This window comes from Eucyclogobius newberryi, unplaced genomic scaffold (assembly GCF_026437365.1).
Source record: "Eucyclogobius newberryi isolate DKJ021-1_F unplaced genomic scaffold, fEucNew1.0.hap1 SCAF_9, whole genome shotgun sequence".
Classification (NCBI taxonomy): Eukaryota; Metazoa; Chordata; class Actinopteri; order Gobiiformes; family Gobiidae; genus Eucyclogobius; species Eucyclogobius newberryi.
The window spans coordinates 28399242-28413317 of NW_027316532.1; positions in this window are offsets into that span (position 1 = coordinate 28399242).

A 14076-nucleotide genomic window follows, 5' to 3' on the forward strand; every position below is an offset into this window, starting at 1 on the left:
CAAGTTTAAAAAAGGAAAAAGGTTAACTGCTGTAATGTCAACTCAAAACCACAACTAAATCAACTGTTAATTTGCCTTTGCTGCTTTAAGCCCCATAAGAGCTGCGTGGCACACAATACAAGCTACCCTTTTTTGATGATACAAAACTTAGAGACCCCCACCAAGGTCACATATTATATAAAAAAAAAACATTTAGCAGAAACAATTTTATTTAGAGTTTTTTGAACCATAAAACTCCATGTCTGAGGTAACGCTAAGGGATCAACAAGAAATAACGTTACATTTTGCACAAATAACTTACACTCTCAGGTAATAGCTTTCTAGGGTGTATCTTGTTTGACAAAATCACCAAAAGGAAACATTTGTCTATTATCAACTGTATATAGAAGGCGTAATATCTTTCTCAGGCACATATCTCTGACAGGCTTTCATTCCTGCCATTTGCCAGGTGATAAATGCCACCAAGAGGGGCGTCTAATACATTATCTCTTCTCTAAATACTGCCGTGGTGACAGTTGTTGTCTCGCTTTCTCTGTCAATAAAACCCCTTTATAGAACGTCATTAACTTTGATTGGGGTTATATTTATTATTGCCCAATCCTCATAAGGAGTGTTTTATTTTTATCTGTGCTGTAATGTCTTGGAACAGACACAAGGTTCCTTACTTTGCAATTACAAAAATAGGCTTAGCAATCGCACTAGAAATGTGGAATGTTGGTATATGAAACAAAAGAAAGATTATAGATACACTGTAAAACAAACATAAACCCTACACTTTGGTTTTTACTCCCAATTTTAATGAACTGAACTCAAATACATATAACTTTTGTTCTATAATATTCATAATAGACACATTTCTCTCAAATATTGCTCACAAATCTGTCCAAATCTGTCTTATTCGCCACTTTCTCTAGTGTGATTGGTCTCTTTGTGTGACGTTAGACCAGGTTTAGAGAGTGGATGTGCTGTATTTGCTTTACACACAGCAACAACTAATTAATCATGCATTTTTGCCAGTGGAGGTTTTCTAACTAAAATCACATTAAAAAGAACTGCTTTGAGGAGTTTGTTTCATGTGTAGCACTTGTGGTCGGATAAAGCAGCTCAAGAGAGGGACATTTTCTGCCATTTATTGCCGTAAGTACTGAAATAGAAGAGACACATTTATGACCACACCATTCACGCCACTTTCGACTGCAATTCCCCCCGAGCCTGTGTGGGTCCTCTGCGTATCTCCTGCCCAAAACACTATTTTGCATGTCCTTATTTGCACAATAATACTAAATAAAACGTTCTTATGTGATAATAATGTGATAATAACAAAGTAAAGAAAACTATAAGACTGGTGGTATCTTCTATTACAGCATTATAAACTCTGCATGTGTATTCCTATTAGTCTAACACATGTGTACTTTTATTAAACACACATTGCCCTACTCCTTCCACTTCTTATGACATGCAAACATTAGAGGCAAGGTTGGTTGTCATGCCCACTGACACATGAGCAGCATGGGTTATGTGAATATAACCCTGAGACACGGCAGTCTTTTTGAAACGCTTTTACAATTCAACAGGGACAGGATACAGACCACAGCACAGTTTGTCCCAAAGGGGATTACATTCATAACCGAAGATCTCTTTTTGAGAAAATATCTGTGTTTCATTATTTTATTGTTCTGTTTTAATTAAGATAGATTCTTGCTATTTATGAAGAACTAGTTTCTATCTTTATTTACATTTCAAACAGCGTTCAAACTTTTTCGAGTTGTAAACAGTCCAATTACTTTCAGCGTTTCCTTTTGTTTTACCACCGCTGTCCTTTCCTTTTTAGCCTAATTAATGAGCGGCATTTCAAACCCTTGGACGACTTTTTTACGAGTAAAGAAATAAAATAAGGAAAAGGACGTAAACGCAACATAGGGAGTAAGGAGCACAACTGTCCTCTCCCAACAAAGGCTTTATTGGATCAGTTTATAGGCAAACTGGCAGCACATGTCGGCCATGCTAAGCCACAAGTATTCTTCAGTTGATTGTTAGCATGGTTGGGAGAAGAAAAAGAAGAGCAGTGTAAACACAGACATCAGCAGCTGGTGCTTTGGGCAAACTGGAATTAGAAGCAGAAATGCTCCGTGGCACGCCTCATGTGGCTCCTGATCAATGCCATGGAAAAATTCAATAAGAAACAGGATTTGGCTCAAAGTCGAGCTAGGTCATAGAATATATTGTCGATTTTTATTGTCATTTCTGCAGCTCGACTCCAGCGATTGAACTTTAGAAGGATAAATTGTGACTTTAGCACACATATAGCGAGTGTAATTTGCAGATCCGTCACCATGAAAAAGGACACTTGTACAAAGGGCAGTAAGAACATCAGAACGATCTTTCTGAGACTCATTACTTCTTGTAATGACTGGAAACAATTGGCTGCACTTTCTCTAGTGGCAGTTGCAGCACCAGCTTTAATAGGCAGGATATGAGAGATTATCCAAGAGTGTGTTTTCAATAAAATCAGAAAAGGAGAGGAAGAAACAGTAGGATTTGTTTTACATTCCTCTTTCCACAATGTTCTTAAAGCAGGATCATTGTATAGTAACTGTAAGGTGCTGTAAATCTGCTTAGTGCAGAATATTAGCAAAAATAAAGGCATCATTTATGTCAAGGTCATTGGGAGGAAAATTGGGATTCTTTACTATGTTGGCCAGCAAATATTTGGCATTTATTTATTATTTTATTATTTAGCATATTCTTGTAAAATCCAATCACAGCAGTTTTCGGAAGAACTTTTCTTTAAGCAGCCATTGATTGGATTGTTGGTGGCCGCACAAAGAAAATCTACAAAAATGTCCTAGTTTTTGATTTCTAATAAGGCTGCATCAAAGTGGACCACACAGGCCCATCTCATGTGGTTCCTTTTGGGCCCAGGGCGCTGTGAAGGCCCGTGTAAACAGAGAAGGCCAGATAATCATTTAATTGAGCTGAACTGACACAGACCATGACAACATGTGTCCTCTGGTGCTGGAGGAGAATCAACTGTTCCATCTACAGGGGTTGCTATGGGTCTGCTGGACAGGTTATGGAATACAGTCATACAAATACACTTAGAAAACCTCACCATGTATAAATCAGCAATTGTTTGCAGTAACAATTAACAATAATCAAACAGCTTTTTGGTGTGGAACATTTGCTCCTGAAAAAGCAAAGTTCAGTAGGAGATTTGACTCTACTAAAGATGGACAATGAATCAAAAGTTAGATGATATTGTGAATGTTGGTTTGAAGTTATGCAATATTTGAGTATCGAGCAAATCATTTAGTAAAAAAGTATTACTTTAAAGCTGTAAACCTTCAAGTATTGGGTGATATTTTTGTGACTAACTGTACATACATTTCACATTGACTGATAATTAAACATGTGTTATAACATGTTATAACACATTTCTGTTTGATTGACATAATATTGTCTGACTATCGTCATTGGGATACTCCAAGAGTGTGACTCCACTGGTGCAATATGTTTGTGTACTAGCCTTCATTATTGTAAATGAGTGTATGTTGTACACACAGCACTTTGTGGCTGTCTGCATCCAATAATACCACCGCTGCTTCACTTCACCGTCTGAAAAATCAGTTTGAAGCTGGTCACGCTCCCAAAAATTCCAGCTTATGAACAGCGATGTGCCGAAGGGTTTTGTGACAGCGAGTAACAAATTAGATAGAGTTAAATCTTCCTTTCGTGATTTGAAAATAGGCGAATGCAGCTTTTACACAAGGCAAAAATTTATGAAAATAACTTTCAGTGTATTTCAATAAAAAGTCTAATTGCATAAGGCACAAGGAGAGTCTTTTACAAAATGTTGTGACTTGTTCATTATTATGCATTTTGATCTTTTTGAGGCTTGTGTGACACCCCACTTTGTCACACTGTGTCATAGTTGCATCACTCCACACAATCTTAACATCATTGTTTAGTGGTACAAAGTCTGTGTGAATAAAACATATCGAAACGTCTCCTGGAATGTGTTATTTTACAGCCAGTCCATATCCGATAGCACTTCAACCATATACGCCGGGACAAAAAGTCTAAACATCAGCAAATATAAGTGATGTATAAACTGTGAAGGACCAATGTAAATGGTGTTTTGGCATAATTATCTGATGAAGATGTGAGAAAGGAGAAATAGATGATACGTGAGTACGAAGAGGAAGTGAACACCACAGTGGGAGAGGTATAAAAAAGAGGGGGACTTAGTGGAAATTGAGAGGCAGAGTAGTTTCCCTTCGTGAGCTGACAGAGTTTGACGCTCAACTAACTGGGCTGTTTTGACAGGTGTCAGATGGTCCGTATTACGATTTCACCACTGGGCCCTCGGGAGGCAGCATCATGGGCCACCACAGGACCGTCCATGCTGCAAAACAATAAAGTGCCATGGCGGAAGAGAAAAAAAATGTACCCTTGACTTCCTCGCCGTGGAAATCGCTGGCTGGGCACCAAATCGGCATGTGTCACAGTGTGGCTTGAAATGTGTTAGAACAAAAGCCACGGAAGACAAAAAGGGAGCCAGGATTATGAATGACGACTATTAGAGCTCTCTTATGTTGCTTTGTTCTGTCTGACTATCCCCACAAAGAATTAGGATGGCAAAAGTCTACACCTTCAGAGCATAAATATGTTCAGATGACACAATTATGCAGATGCTAATTGTATTAAGACACAGGATGAATGGAATAAATAAATACATTTACATTCAGAGATTTGGAACTTCTGTTGTGTTCGTAAATGTATGGGAAACATGTCAATCGAGATGAGGGGGCATACCAACTCTCTCATACCTGGGATACGGTCCTGAAAAGGTCAGACTGTAGATGGCGCTGTCATCTTACTGCTGGTAGGAAGTAGAACGATACTGCCAAATCAGACAAGTCACAGCAACTGTCTGAGGAAGTGCAGAGTGCAGTCGAAAGGATTCAAATATAGACATAACATACATCTGGAGGTGACAATTTTATTTATTTTTATGTATTTTATAATTCGTATTCTCTCATTTAATGTGTTTTCTTTTTTATATGCGTTTATATGCATTTACTACTTTATTAGTGCAAATACATCACATTTACAGTATGTAGCTAGATGAATGGAATTGTGCAGCAAAGAAAAGAAATGCAATAATAATCATGTTGCAAAAGCCACACTAGGCTTTTTCGACAGCGCTGCGAAGCCTTGGCCTTTCAATGAGATTCGTGATAAAGTCGCATGAATTGGATTTCATGCCAAGGTTTATTAGTAGAAGGACAAACGTGTACAAAGCAGTGATCAAGGCAAACGTTGGATCTAAATATAAAATATGAAAAACATGTTCAAACAAAGTGTGTGACTGGTAGCGTAAAGTTTTTTAAAATTCACTGTTTTTGAAAGAAATGATAATAATATTGATAATATTTGAGATTGGATTCCACAAACTTGCCGTATTAAAGCAACTGACAAGAAACATGTATTTGGTGTTAAATAATGGGTCTTTCCAAAGCTACAACAACTTTTTTTTAATTTATGCTGACAAAGAAGACCGTTTTTGTTTCATATTCAGAGCTATAAACCATATACTATAGGTCCACAAATCTACAATTCTGGCCTGTCCTCCAGCTTCATCTTAAACGAAGGGTGTTCTCCAAAGTTGTGATGTGCCATTAACACAACCTATCGATTTGGATCCTCTCAAAATGACTATTGTTCACAAGCGCTGTACTGAAAAGATCAAGTCGGTAATGCTCAGTTTCTTTAAATCATGTCGAGAAAGGGAAAGCTCAATGGCAATCAGAACAGCTTTTACCGCTCCAACCGGGACAAAGACCGATATTTCACAACCCTTTCCAACCTCTAAATGTGTTGAAAACCACCTCATCTGCCCAGTGCACACGGCTGCAATTTATAACGTGAGTGCAAATGGCTCTCATCAAGAGTTATACTGGAGGAAAGCGGTGGACTGTGGCTTTGAATCCATCTGATGCGTGTTTTACAGTCACCGCAACAAAGAGGAGCGTCCACACTGGCACAAAGCCCCGGGACTGTGGCGGCGGATCTGAAGATACGCTCGCCATGGGACCATGTCTGAGGAGTCTCGGGGAAATTACATGGTTTTGCGACTGTCAACATGAAGGTTTTGAGCTTGAGCGATGGTGTCTGCGTTCTTTTCCCAATATTGATTGAACAACTGGACTGTGAAGTGGTGGAGCAGCCATGGCCATTATTGTGGAAAAAAAAATCTACTGTAAAGTACGTTTTTTTCGATTCTGATACTTCCACTAGTTCGTCAAAAGTACTCAGATTGTACCCAATTGATGCATATATTTGGGTTTAGACGTTACTGTAGCCGAAAGAGGATCACACCTATTTGAAATGCTTAATACGCAAAATATTTAGAATCCTGAAAGCTGAAAGGATTTACAGAACTGTAAAAATGCAGCGTATGTGCTTCAAGGGTTATAAGCTGTTAACACATCTTGCATAAAGTCGTAGTTTTTTATGAAGTCCGTCTAGAAACACATGTGTACCTTTTTCATCCAAGAAAACAATCCAACAACTGTAAAATATGCATTTTACTAAGTCAAACGAGCGCGCAAAGGCGTCTGTGTTAAATCCTATAAAAATCCAATCATACGGTAAAGCAGTAAAAACGTGGAGCACTTTGTGGATTGGGTTAGTGTCCTCGACCTACTGCCTGTACTTTTTAGTGGTCATCCATAACAAGATCAAAGTGTCCACAATGGAACTATCTGCTATCAGCGAAATTAGACACTGGAGTTTTGGGCCGCTTGAGTCAAATGTAGTCACCTTTGCTTAAGAGAAATCATTTTTCAATCAAACTTTCTTTTTTCTTCTTCAACGTAAATTCCAGCGTTTTTCAAATACAATAAAATGACTATGATCTACTTGAAAACATCTCACCAGATGAATGACTTATAACAAAACATGTTCTAATACCAGTGAGAGGGCTTCTGTCTGTGGAGACTTTTTTTCACCAAAAAATCTTTCCTACATTATTTATCCATTAAGAGGAGGTTTTCAAAAATACCATTTCTCTCTTCAAACATCTCTCACAGTATGAGAGGAACTTAAGGAGGTGAGAATTTATGATAGGAGCAGACACTAGAATTCTCAAGGCACCTTAATATTCCAAGTTAAATAATATGAGTTAAGCAAGTTTCCAGCTTTTGTCTTGCACATATTTAAAATGTTTTTTCTCATCCATTGTGCAGCGTATAGATTGTGTTATTGTTGCTTCACATTGATCATCTCTACACAATGAGCCATTGTGAACATTTGTGTTTTCAAGGCCAATTGTTTTGTCCACAAACGTGATCGAGCAATGTCTTGTTCTGAAAGAATTGTTCAGTCAGAAGCATTTTATAGAAGCTGAACCAGGTGAACTCAAATCTGTTTGTTCCATCCTTAGAAATGTACAGATCTAATCCCTCCTTCATCCAGGAGTGTTCCATTGTAGAACAATTTTAGATGTAGTAATTTGAACAGTTTTTTAGAAAACGATCCGAGAGTAAAACTGTAAACAAGACAGGCCATCATCAGGAGGTCTCGCCCAGTGGGCGGGGCCTTCTCAGAGTAGGATCATATCTGAGTTCTCCACAGACTACAAACTAGATCCACAGATTCAGAATGACTCTTAAATGAGGGACAAAACATCTTGTTTTTCTAAAAACAGTGTCAAGACGACAACAACGGTCTCTTTTGCTACAATGTTCTATACTTGGTCCACTTTTAGATCCTGACCACAGCATGAATGAGAACTTTGCACATACATTTATGGTTATCCGCACACATCTAAATTGCAAAAATTAGAAAAAACACTTACGATCAACTTCATGAAATTGAAAACAAAAGACACATTTACAGTGCTAATACACACAAAATCAAAGTATTATGAATATTTTTTTGATAATGCATCTTTATATTTGCCTAATGAAAACCTCGTGTCAAAACAATTATGTCCGTGAATCTTTTCTAACGAGATACTTCACATCAACAACAAAATGTACACAATTTTACTTTCCTACATGGCCTTTTGAAAAATGTACTTTTAATATACTTATAGGTACCGTGATAATAACGTTAATCATCCCCTTCACCTGTCAGTGGTCCTAACGCTCTGCCAGATCCTCGTACATTATATCATGTCTTGTATGTGTGCAATCGATGTTTTATGCCCGCAACACATTTTACAATGTTGTCTTTTACAAATTAGACCTGTGGCGGTGGTGATTTGTTGCAGATGCCCACACTGGCAGCTGGGTAAATTAAAGAGGTTCCCTGGCACTTCTCCAGCTCTTTTACGGGGCTCTGATGCCATTCCGAGCGGTGCAATTTACAGTGTTTTAATGACGTTGTGTATTTTTACCGAATCCTCGTATCCCCACGCAGCGCGCTAATGAGAGGGACGCCGACTAAAGTAAGAGCCACTTGGAGGAGGTGGTAAAAGTTTGTGGCTGTGTTACACATGCAGTAAAAACCAAGGCAAAAGAAAACAATCAGACGTGTGTGCAATGCAGGGATTATATCATCATCAAGCAGACAGCGGCGTGTCAAGTCTGTAAAAATGACCAGCGCAGCAAAGTTTATGGATCCACTAAAACATTTGAGAAGACAGAGCCAGGCAGAGCGAGAGTTTGAAACGGGTTTGTAAATGAACCTGATGAAAAGGAAAGAGGTAAAAAAAAAAAAAAGTGCATTGCATTCTAGGGGTTTCAACTACATCTTAATATTTTTTTTTAAACCATTAAACTTGTAAAATGTGTAGCGGGCATAAAACATCGATTGCACACATACAAGACATGATATAATGTACGAGGATCTGGCAGAGCGTTAGGACTTTTCATTTGATAATTTTTTCTTTTACGTCTTAAGATCTTTTTTCTTGAAGAATAAATAAAGAAAAAAAGAGATCCATGGCTTTCAGAATGATGATAATTTATGCATTTGTCTTACAGATTAATCATTTAAAACTAAATATATACATGTTGCATACAAGCTGAAACTCATGAACATCTTAAGATGTTAAAAAACATGTTAAAATGTAATCCACTTTTTATTTAGCACATTTCATAAACAGAAACCATTTCTTAAAGTGCTGAAAAAGCACAAAAAGTAAAAGTTACAGAAACAAAATGTAATTAAATTCAACTTCACTTGCTTAAATAAAACTAGTCTAACCAAATAAGATCAGGAAGTCAGTGTAACGACACTAAAATTATAGAAACTTGCATGTTGTGTTTAAAAATACACTGTTTTAAGTGTAGCCGCGGTATCGGCATCGAGTATTGATTTATTCTACACCAACTCAAATGTGCTTGAACCGGGGCCACAGCCTTAAACGCATACAACAATAGGAAAGTAAGATGATTTTTAATTACACGTCGTTGTCATGGGAACACCTATCACATTGTGGTTTCTGGACTTCCACGTCCTCGCTGGTGGTCTGCTGGTGTCACAGAAAGCTGTCACAGGCTCGCACACTCTGAGAACAGCGGGGGGCTTTAGGACCATGTGCTGTAAAACCCCTATAGTACACACAAGTGATAATGAGGCCTGGCTCCCTGTTTACCCAGACTTCACGGGCGGCTGTCAGCGTGTGGTGGGAGAAGGCAAGCACGGCCCACTCACTTGTGTACAAACATCCAACATACAAAGAACCATGTGCACAGAGGCATCTACAGACGCCATTACTGTTCGGCGAATTCTCCCAAAGAGCAACATGAAAGCAGCAGACGTGAAATAAGAGCCACAAAAACAGTATATAGCCTTTGGCAAAAGCTTTGTTTCAATTTCCTGAAAGTGTAATAGAGCATGCACAGAATTAAACAACCAGATGGAAGGAAGTTTCCTTCACATTAGAAAGACGCCCGGTGATGACCCCAAACACGTCCATAAATAACATCCGCACAACAGCGTTAGACCATTGTGCTGCGTTTATGGGCCACTCAATTTTAATAATTGAGTGTTGGGCATTAAACAGCTGTGCCAGACTACTTAACATATTATCTGTTATAGTCGTAAGCTTTGTCCTAATGTGTTATCAGTCGAGATGGTGGGCGTACCTGATGTTGTCAAGGTGAGACAAACCAAAAAAGTTTGTTTCTTTTCCCTTCAAGGACATTGCAAAATAATCATGCTTATTTCAATATTTATTGCTTTATTTATCGTGCCTGTAAATGCTGTAAAAAAATAGGAAGTATTTATTCTATTAAATATTGTTTGATTGGTTCCAATGCAGAGAACAGGGGAATATTAATTTGTTTTAATTTTAATTGTATATGTAACTATGTTTATATGCACACAAAAATGTGATTATAGTATCATTTTATTCATCATAATCATATTCTGAGTGTGCGTGTTGTTGAAAGCAAGAAATAATTAGCTATGCTTTTTTAAGAATGTTGAAACATTTACAAAATAAACATAAGAACATTTTGCTTGTAATTTCATCAAGCGTCGTCCTAAACTGTGATGGGCATGGTCATTGCCTGAATGCTTTCAAGGTGAGTGAAAAAATAAAACTTTTGGTTGAAGGACACTTGCAGAAAAACACCCATCCATCCTCATTAGCTTCATGGTCCTGATCTGAGACGAGCACTTTTCTCCCACAAAAGCAGCTGTGAGCGTTTCCCCGTGGCCCCAGAGGAGGGTTTGACCTCCTCCACCTCCGTGCCATTACCAGTGTTGGTGCGGCGCTTTGTTCTGACTAATGTACGTTAATACTGAGGACCTGACCCGTACCAGAACCACTGAGGGAGCATGCACCGCCACTAATGTAACCAAATCTCAGCGGTTGACCCTGTCTCCTTTCATAAAGTAGGCCACGTTCTTCCTCAACACTGTTAAACATGTTTCCCACATCTCCGTGATCAGGCAAATGTGTTGATTTACATTGCTTTAAGTGCTGGGAGATTTAGTCTTGTCAAAGTATAACATATTAGGAGTAGATAAGATAATCTATGTTGAAGAGTAAATAAACTTAAATCTATTGTTTCATAATAAAAGTTCGAGAAATGTAGATAAAATGGTGTTGGATTTCCACGTGGAGACACTTGTGTAAACATGTATTGGTTATAGTATCTGCTAAATCAAACTGGGTCAAAATGGGGTCACGCAGTAAGACTTACAGTGTAAAGCCATTATTTAGAAAGGCTATAAAATGTATTAAAGTAAACACAACTAATAAAGTCAATTGTTGAAGAGTAATGTATGTGAGAGAGTGTTTCACTCAGCAGTGGAAAGAAACAAAGCACAAAAGTAAAATAGTACTGTACTTTAATCACATTCTAGCTATATTTCTTTACTTAAATATATTGTTTTCATATTTTAACTTTCACTTCACTACATTTGTAAATATCTAATCTGTCTTCTTGACTACATTTTTCAACTGGACTGAAAAGTACTTTGAGGTTATTTTTAGCATGTTCGTGGTGACATTCTGCCCAAAGGAGGGTTTTAAACAGGTACTTCAAAACTTTTACTTAAGTAGATTTTTGTTTCCACATCTGTAACAACATCGAGTTCTTCCCCCCCTCACTGTTTCTCACTTTGCCTGTTGAAAGTGAGATTGTGGCCGGAAAATTGAGAATGCTAAACAGAGAAACTGCATGAGCAAACGATCTATCCTCCATTATATTTATTTATTTTAGTGAGTGAAGCATCCTGGCTCGGTCCGTCAAAATCTTACGCATGACTTCAGTACAGTCGTCAGGAAACACATCATAGTTTCAAATATAATGTATGTAGTATTCTGTGGTATGCTATATTTCGATCAGCCCCTTTCTACCACACAAGGGCACATTTTTGGTCTATTTTGAGCCGCATCCCACATACATGCTCTTGTCCGCTTGCATCATCGGACTCTATTAATTGCTGTGAGTGAGTTAAACCCTTGTCCCTGGCTCTGTTAGGATTGGCCGGTGTTCAAACGAGCTTATGAAGACTGCACATGATCCATCACCTCCCCACAGTAAAAAGCACAGATCTTGCCGAGAAAACTGCAGCCTCATTATTTCTGCAGGTAGCGGCGGCTGCCTAAAGGAGACGGTCCAAACTTACTCTGAACTGACCACACGTGAACAGATACAGGTGTGATTCCCTTGGATAAGACACGACTAAGAAGCAAAGATAAGAAACGAATAAAGACATTAAAACGCTAACACATTTTTTAATTGCCATACGTTTTGTTTAACTTTTTACCCAACGAATATGGCTTGAAAATCATTGGGATTATTGATAGAGAAAACATAATCTTCTTCGACATATGGTCACTAAATCTATGTGTTTTTTTTCTCAGCAATGTAATAATATCATTATTTTAATACAAATGAAAAGGGTTGGTAAAGAACTACTTCTCTTGCTACTGGATCTGACTCAATTCTATTCTATTTTGGGGGGAAATGACAAACTGTGACAACAATATATAAGTCAGTATCTATCATTTGTATTGATTCCAAGACTTTCAAAATACCACACTCCTCCCACAGTTAAAGCTGCGGTTCAGTCATTGCATTGTTGCTTGTTCTTAAAGGAGCATTCTGTACTTTTCTGGTGGACGTTATGCTTCCTGTTTGACTCCATGTTACTGATTTGCTTGTGATGTTCCACAGTATGACATTAAACATATTCCTATTGTTTTATTGCAGGTGCATTCTCACGGTGAGTGAGGTCGCCTCTTTGCAGATCTGACCTGTAACTTGACCTGGTGGTCTGCTTGTCTCCATGGAGATAGATAAGTTAAATAACTGCTGTGGAACATTCCAGGCAAAGCCATATTAACTCCATGGAGACACAAAACTGTTAAAAAATATATTACACTTGAGGCCAATCTACGCCTATCCATGCCCTTTTCCCAGACAGATTCAAAATCACAACTTTTTGTATTGGTCCAGGGTCAGTCAGGGAGTATGAGCAGACAATAACTAATAACCCACAATTAAGATCATCTTGGGACATGTGCAAAAATAACTTTAAAGAGCTCTTAACCTTGTTTCCTCATTGGAAGTCTAAAGAATAAAGTCTAAAGTTTAGGACGTCAAACTACAGCAGCGGTAATGTAACACTTGGAAACCCACCGCCATTAAACACAGAAGAAGAAGAAGAAGAAGAAGAAGAAGAAGAAGAAGAAGAAGAAGAAGAAGAAGAAGAAGAAGAAGAAGAAGAAGAAGAAGAAGAAGAAGAAGAAGAAGAAGAAGAAGAAGAAGAAGAAGTTAAAGTTATATACATTTCTAAAATGTCATGTAGCTCTTTCAAAAACAAAAATATGAAACTGACAATGCGCTGCTTGTTGAATGCAGTGTGAAATTACAATAAAAAGAGGCAAAGCTCATCAGTTTTGAACAGGAAGTCAAAGGATATGTTTATATTACTAAGGAATGTATTGCCTTTTATATTGAACAAAATGTAAACATCGAATGACCAACTGCTCACGTTATAGTTCAATACTAATATTCGGAAAAAGCCTAATATCTTTCCTATAATTATAAGCATCATCCACATTTGATCTGTAAACAAATAAAAGCGCCAGGTAGAGCATATCAGCATGTGCTCCCAGCCTCTCGCTCTTAAATATTTAAACTTGGCCGCGGTTCAGTTTTCATCACGGTAAACGGTCTGTGTCTTTTTCGTGCACACCTGGAATTTACGGTTGTGTTTGGGCCGCGCCGGGGCCTCCGCTGCACATGCTCGGGGCGATAAATCAAACGCAGTGATAACAAACCCGGCCCTCCCCAGCGCAAATCCCTTTTTAATCACTTCCAAAAAGAGCAATACACACAGGAAAGGGCCTTCTTTTGGGGCGAGGGGTGTCTTCAGTTTTCCACCGCATTAGCAAAGCCCTGGAGCGTGATCAGCCGGCAGAAGAGAAGAAAATATAGAAGATAAAAGAGCAGAGAGGCCAAATGGGGCAGTTGTGGTTGTTTGTCGATTAGGCGACCACAATGACGCACACGTTTAGATGTAGAAAGTGGGTTTCTAAAGCTGTTCCCTGATGGAATGGAGCGTTACGTGGCCTATTTTCCATTCTTCAATCTACTATCT